An 8,004-nucleotide genomic window follows, 5' to 3' on the forward strand; every position below is an offset into this window, starting at 1 on the left:
TACCAATTTCTATTTAGAACAATATTTCTTTATTAGGAAAGTAATACAGAAATTTAAATTCAAATGAAAAAGAAAAGGATTTTTTTACAAGCTAATGAGCATAGCTTGTTGCAGTTTCTCCTTCCCATCACTGGTAATGGGGAAACAGCAGCCAACCTAAAAAGGTTGAAATGTTGATCTTCATATACAAAAATATATATGCAACGTACTATGTCCATACAGTTGATGCTGGTAAAAGCATTCCATTTGTTAAAGTGTCAAAGTAATAAAAAAAGAGCATTTTACAGAGTACTTCAGGGTAGCAGGCTGTACTTTAACAGTTTAAAATATCAGCTTGTGAGCCACAAACTAAAGAAATGAGCTTTAGCTGACTGCTGAGATTTTTCACATAAACACAACCATATTGGCAGTTATGCTGCTATCTGCCAGACTCACACTGCAGTATTAAAGTTTTTACCTGACTTCACTTTAAAAAGCATTTAAGCACCCTTATCTGAAAGGAAAGCTAAAAAAAAATAAAGCCACTGAAAAAATGTGTACAGGTTTCAAGAGTATGTTTCTTTCTGGAATATCTGATGAATGTGATCTTGTAAATTCGTTTACACACATGTCCCAACCCCCATGCCCCCCAAGAAGCCACTGAAATCTCTAACATGTTTAACATCTTTTTTGTTAGCTTCAGGTCAGTACATTATAGGGCAGCAACAAAGACACAAACCTTGAAACATCTAGCTTTGAACTAACAAGCTAGCATTCATTAAAAAACACAACCACAATCAAATGTTGACACATTTTGGAGGCTGTTAGGGGTGAGATGTCACAGTAAGAAATAAGACCTCACAAAAACATGCAACTGGCTTAAGTTTCAGTAAGTCACTTCCAATGGAACAGAGGTGCGTATTTTGAAAAGCATTTGTAAACACATATTAAACCTATAGATAAGAACTTAAACCTTATTTATAGTCTCAAACACTTAATTGCGATTTCACTCCATGATGCTTTTGGCATCAGTAGAAGTATCTGATAACCACCCAAATCGTGCAGAAGGTGATAAAAGAATCAAGAGTCCACGTCACAAAGAACTCGCCAAGTCAAGAACACTGAGAATGTTTCTGAGGCTGTACCTTGTACATGCAGAAAACAGAACAAAGCCATTATACTGGCTCTTACTTAACCATCCAGAGTCAAGACAAGTAATTTCTAAAACTGGAGTATCACAGAATTAAGAACCGCTTTAAAGGGTGGTCCAGGCAATACATAATTAATAGAAAGAAAATCTAAATTAATAGATATGTAAGAGTAGTGATTCAAATGAATTTGAAAGCTCAAAAAAACGCTGTGCAATCACAAAAACAAATTGCATGCAGCCCATTTGAGACTTTTCCTCAACATGCAGAAGCAGTAAAGATGTGAAATGAATGCATGAAGTGTTTTAACACACAATGACCATGATACACGTCAGCAATATATCCTTCGTAAAAATACTGTATTCACTGCTAAACTTTGTGTAATAAAGGAAACAAGCCCAGACTCAGGACCTATCAACACTAATACCTGAGGAACAGAAGCAGTTTACATCTGAGATTAATAGTATTTGAGATATGAATAGTAAGAAGCAACACAAAAATATCCAAGTTAAAAGAAAGTTCAAAATTAACTATTTAAAAAGTTTGTTTAGATGTAAACAATTGGTTTATTTCATATTCCTTCCTGTATCTCTTCAACTTAACCTCTCAATGCCTAAGCCAGCTTTTTAACCAGAGCCAGAACTAAAAGGGAACTTTCCCTCAAGGGCAGGTGAATGTGAAAGAATTGCCCCTCCTTCCTTTGAAACACTGCATAATAAACACAACACCACCTTCTACATAAGATAGTGGACTAAGCTAATCTTACTGCAGATGGTCAGAAAACACAGCAAACATTTATGATGCTAACTTGAGTCTTAGAAGTCTAGGGGCTTGTTCCAGATTTCAGGCAATTTCTTAGTCAAATCTGTTGACTAGAATTTCCAATATTTAACAATGACATCAATTCTAGCATCTCTCAGGTTTTGGGTCAGGGTTTATTTGATGTTTTGTTTGATTGTGATTTGTATGATGGTGGTATTTTGAAGAGCAAACAATATCATCAAATCAGCAACTGAATGTTACATGACTACAGGCACATCCAGAAATAGAATGTTTCATATCTAAAACGTTGCTCTCAACTTTTGATCATAAAAAGCTAGAATGGATCAACTGATAGTATTTTCTCTAACGTCTACAGAGACCAGGCAAAACAGCTGATGTGCAACTGGCTACTCACTACCAGAAGTTTTAAACTGAGACACCACCTCACAATCACTCCCTAAATTCATCTGTATTTCCATGTATATTTCCTTAAGATCTTCAGTCTAACTTATCACAGTAGTTAAAATGCAGATTATGTGTAATATATAAATTCATTTTAAAGATTCTTTAGCAGGAACATAAATTACTTCACATTATAAATAACTTCTATTTAAAAACTAAATATCAAAAGTAAATTAGCAAAGTTGTCCTTTTTTCTGAAGGCAACTGAAGTTTTAGTCCACAACCTAGGCAGTCTTCCTGAAAACTGAAGGTCTAAGATCACTAAACACATGAGGTCATATTCTTAATTTTTTTCTCCTTTGCATTAACTTTTGAGTGTAGAAGTCCTCACAAACCTCATGCATTGTTTTCAAATAGCTTATTTGTCATCTAATGAATCCCCAAGCAACTTCTGTGATGCCTTCCAAGCATGTCTGGTTTTCTAGACAAATACGTTATGACACAATACCTGCTCTCCAAATTAACACCATTTAGTAATGAGAAACTGCACTAACCTCTGAGTTGAGTGAAGTTCAGCAAGATTGAATTAACCTTAATCACTTTTGAGTAAAAGTAACTTACAAAGAAAACCGGGTCTGTAAGCATCACGACCGTTCCTTGAATTAAACACTGCTTGTACAATGCAGTTCTGCTCCATTACTTGCTATCTGCTTTCCTAAGCAGAGGTTAGATGGAACACAGTGACCTAGTCCAGAAGCTAACTCAGGAGTCTCATCAGCTCTAGTAAAATACAACTGGTGCTTAAAACTTGTTTCTGTCTGAAAAGCACTGTTTTCTGTGTAAGTGCCTACTAGTACCACACAAATACCAAAGCACTACGAGTCCAAAGAAAAACAAAGCTGACGTTCAACCGAATGCATATGCAAATACAGGAAAAGGACAATCATTTAAAAAACACCTGCACCTCCAATTTCTGCAAATTGTCCAATATCTGAAGTTTCCCAAAGGAATAAGACCTTTAGTCCATGACACAGCATGTCTGCAGCTGTGTCACAAGAACCTTGTGGTGGGTTGAAATTTCCCCCCCAACATTATATTTGCCAGACCAGCTCAGTTGAAAGCAAATGAAAGATGAATTGGATTACAACCATTTTAACAAAAATGTGTAGATACCATAGGTATACCTCAATACCATAGATACTACTGGTGCATTACACCCACTGGTCTGCTGGAACAAATTGGCTTTCACCAAAGGATTCAATCAACAATTCAAAATATAAGATGCTTGTCTTATTTTCCCCCAAAGATTTTTCACTACTGAAATTAAACTCTCAAGCCACAGTGAGTTCTCAGTGTTACAATTATTTCAATTTAGGAGCTGAGTGAATAAACAGATTTACATCCATATGACTAACAGTACAGTGAGCCAAAGTTTCCTTGACAATCTGGAGTTCTGCATTGAAGACACGGATCCAGCCAGGAAGACTCAGATCTCACTAAGAGTTGTGGAAACAAAGCTTCATAACATACATGCCCACAATGCCTTGCTTTCAGTTTCACTTGTGCATGCATGTTCACAGTCACTTAAGCAAAAACTTGAGAAAAAAAAAAACACAGACCACCCATTTCTAGGGTGCTCAGTAAGCAATCACTGTAACAATTCCCCTGCCTGCTCCCAGGAACAGGTTTTGAGGGAGGTTAAATGAAGGGGTTTTTTTGAGGGGTTAGATAAAGCACAAGGATGACAAGAGCATTACATAGTGCTACAGCAGATCCAGCAATTTGAGCTATTCCTGTAATACTGGGCTGTGAATGTCAGAGGATCTGATAAACCCTAGATCTACCATCTGTGCTCAAGACCCTCATTCTACAATTCTCTTTTCTCAGAAACCAGAACACATGATATGCAAGACTGGTCACAGAAAGAGTAGATTGAAGGGAGGCTGCTGATACATACCACTTTCATGGGAGTTAAGTGGGCCACAAACAGAAGTTTGGCCTTCAAAGCACTTTCAGGTAACTGAGCTAGAGCGAGCTAAAGCTTTGTCTGGCACAGAGATAAAGTCACTCAAATTCCAATGTACACAGATGTCAAATTCTATTTTGCCCTAAGAACCAAGATAATTTCTGAATTTACAAGAAACTAGAAGTGATTCAACTGGTTTCAATCCCAGCAAAGTGCTTTTCTTATTCACTGAAGAGTGTACCATTGTAAAATGGGCACAGCAGGAAAGCAAGCTTCTAGCATTTTTATCAGAAACTACCTACAGCTGTACACAGCCCCAGCTCTTCTCTCAGGTTTTACTTTATGACTGACAAGAAAATTATCAGGCACTATATATTTGCCTAACATAACCTCCATCAGAACATATTAAAATCCCTACAGAGCAGGTGTGTGAAGAAAGTATTTGTCATATGTTGCACACCTAGCATCCACTTCTCTTACCTTCCTCAAAGGAATCAGAAATGCCTGTGTATTTTCATAAGGCTTCAAGCACAGGCAGACATGCACAAAACTGCAGTGTGCTTGGAGATTAACTGTGGAAGATTGTCGATGTATTATTACTATACAATGGTCACTTGAAAAAAAGTTTTTTATATGCAATCAACTGCAATGTGTTTTATACGCAGAAAGATCTATATAAATTCTAAGTACAAGCCAGGTATAATTACTAGATCTTTCAGGCAGTTTCTTAGCATTCATTGGTGACAGACATCACCCACAGCTTAAAACTGCTACTATGAACATATACAATCAGGCAGAAAGCAAAGGAGCAAAGGCCACATTTCAGGTGATACCAGCTAGCAGACACCCAGAGAAGCGATGTGATTAACTCCAGAAAAGCGAAAAACGCTCTGTCCTGAAGCAGAAAGCAAGATTTGCCCGTTCCCTCGCTGAATCTCTGGGTCCCCCTGCCAGCAGCACCGCACAGCACACCCTCGCCGCGGCTCCCGGCACGAGTGAGAACAAGGCGCGGGAGTCAGCACAAGGCCACGGCGCGCTGCCATCCGCCGTCCCCCCCTCGCTGCCCGCCCCTCCGCCATGTGCACATCCACCGCCCCCCTCACCCCCTACTTGCCGCAGCTCTCCCGGTCACCGCCACCACCGGTCGTGTCTGCCCAGCACCCCGGTACTTCTCTCCCGCGCCCCTCAGCGCGGCCGGACGAATACACATACACACCCCTTCCTACCCGTGCGGCTTTCCGGCCTCGGCGCCCTCCCCCTCCCTGCCGGCGCCGCTGGCCCCGCTCGGTCCCCACGTGTTGCGGGCAGACCCGCCTCCCCTCAGCACCGGCCCGAGCCGCGCGGTCCAGGCTAGCCCGGCCCGGCCCCTCCGTGGGGCGCGGCGGAGAGACGAGCGGGAGCTGGCGGGAGAAGGGAGGGGGAAGGGAGAGCGGGCAGCGCTCCCCACCGAGGGGCCCGGCGAGTCACGGCACTGTCGGCGCCGCCAGCGCCGCGACCCCGCGAGCCGCGAACGACAGAGGCTCGGGGAGGCGAACGCACCGCTCGCCCCCCACAAGTCGTCGGCCAAGCGGCCCCACTAGGCCAGAATGGTACCCACGGCCTCCCGCGCGGGTGTAGGGGGCCACGACACCACCACTCCCCATTCCCCCCCGCTCGCTACCCCAATCCCACCCTCCGCAGCCCCGTTCCCCGGGGGCGGCGGCGGCCCGCAGCGCCCCACCCGGTACCTGAGCGGGCCGGGGCTGGCGGTGACTCAGGAGCGAGGAGGAAGCGCCGCGCGGCTGGCGGTAAAAAGACCCGAGCTCCCGCCGCTCGCGCTCATATAGAATTAACGTCACCACGTAACCCCCCCCTCCCCCTCCCTCGCGCGCCCCGGGTTTCTTGGCAACGCGCGCGCGCGCGCTCCCGCGCCCTCGTGCTGGCCGTCTGCCTCAGGCACGCGCCTGCCGTTGGCCGAGGCGGTTGGGGCCTGCCCGGCAGGCGCCCTTCCCCCGCTGCCCGCTGCCGCCGCGCTAGGCGGGACGGGCAGGCGGGAGGAGAAGCGCAGAGGGAAGGCCCGGCCTTGTCGTCCCCAGGGACGTGTGTCCTCTCACGTACCTCGGTCTTATGCCCTCGTCCCTACTGTGGGCCCGAGGGGAAAGGCACGCCAGTGCCCCGGCAGGCGTTGGGGCCTCCCGGGCGGGGCTGAACTGTAGCCCCTAGACATTGTTGCCCTGCTTGATGGGCCAGAGAGTGGCATAGAAAGTACCTCCTTCTCGGGGGAAGGGTGGTAAGAATGGACCTGCCAGGGAGTCTGGATGTAATCCTACCCTGACCACTTCAGTGCTGGTTTAAACCTGAACCAGGAGGGTTTCTAAGGCACCTGAGCAAAAATAGAAGTTACTCAAACAGGCAAACCCTATTCACACAGGCAAACCTTATTCACACAGGCTACAGGTGCCACAAAACCCACAGTCAGCTCTAGCTGACTTTAAAAGACCAGACTGAAAACCATGGTGGTTCAAATGCTGTTTCATCAGTTTCGATTGTTTCTGCATTGGCGAGGATGGAATGCCAGAGGCAGCAAAACCGACAGCCCTTCCACTTTAACTTGCCATACTAGACTGCCAGGGACCTGAGCAGACTGGTTTCCTACAAACACCTCTCGTGTGACTGTATGCTCCAAGGGAAGCCTTTTCTAGAAGTGATTCTAGAGTTTCTTCCAGTGCTCACAGTCTTGCATGGAGCACACTTGGAGAAGATTATTTGTGATCTACACTGAACTTACAGAAATGTAAATGTGTTTGGGACTTTTAGCTCCTCATGGCTGGAATGGGCTGATGATTTCAAACATAATTTGAGGCAGACGCATGATGGCATAAGAGGTGTTTGCTGGGGATATATCACCATATACTTAACGTGTGCTATTTACAGTTTACTAAATTCTTGCCTCTACTTGCCCAGAGCAAACTGTCAGCTAAATGTAGCTGTTTAAATAATGGAGATTACAACAGAAAACAAAGATGAAAAAGTAGTGGTTCTGCCTAGTATCTTCACCACCATCTATGTTAAGAACAAGCAAAAGTTAAAGAATCCTGTTCTTTAACTGGCAGTGTATGGTGCCACACCAGATTTGTTACATGCATGGCAGTAAAATCTCAGCTGCCAAAAGAAATTTCTTTATGGGACAGAAATCCCATCTGCAATGCACAAGTTTATGGAGAGAGAGCACACTGAATTTGGGAAGGGTGAGCTCTTTTATGACATGCAATTTCAAACAGGTAGAAGCTGCAGAAGTGTAAGGAAGCAAAAATAAGATCCAGGCAAAAGGTTGCACAGCATAGCATGGATGGAGATGTTGTTCTAAAATGAAAGTCTCCATAGCCCCCTTGCAACCCCCAGATTTTTCAAATTGTACTAAATGCTAATTTTTTATTTGTCTGAGGCGTCTGTGCTGCTTGGGAATAGCAGGAGGGCTGAGGTGCATGGAAGACAAGCAATCGATTGGGATTTATTGCAAAACCAATTATATGCATTTGCAGGCATTCCCCTTATTCAATCAGCTAAAGTGGCAATCACTTGTAAATGAGTGATTCACAAGGCGGCAGCTAACCTCATGACATGCACAATCCTGAGGCAAGACCCAGTGACCCCTATGGGCGAGTGATGTACAGAAGAAATGAGGTGTGTAGAAGCCAGCACTGTGGGATAGAGAGTGAGTGGACAGCAGGGGCCAAAAAGTGGGGAGAGGTCTAAGCAGGCTTAAGC

At 44.4% G+C, this 8,004-nt stretch overlaps 1 protein-coding gene across 3 annotated transcripts in view; it reads right to left on the reverse strand.

The window, feature by feature from the left end:
* Positions 1 to 6,102, reverse strand: part of NAP1L1 (nucleosome assembly protein 1 like 1) — a 29,334-nt gene extending 23,232 nt beyond the window's left edge. For all 3 annotated transcript variants that reach the window (XM_054173797.1, XM_054173796.1, XM_054173795.1), the window contains exon 1: positions 5,985 to 6,102. The gene's annotated coding sequence lies outside the window, so the exon portion shown is untranslated. The remainder of the gene's footprint in view (positions 1 to 5,984) is intronic.
* Between the last annotated feature and the right edge of the window lie 1,902 nt (positions 6,103 to 8,004).

Source organism: Dryobates pubescens, chromosome 27 (assembly GCF_014839835.1).
Source record: "Dryobates pubescens isolate bDryPub1 chromosome 27, bDryPub1.pri, whole genome shotgun sequence".
Classification (NCBI taxonomy): Eukaryota; Metazoa; Chordata; class Aves; order Piciformes; family Picidae; genus Dryobates; species Dryobates pubescens.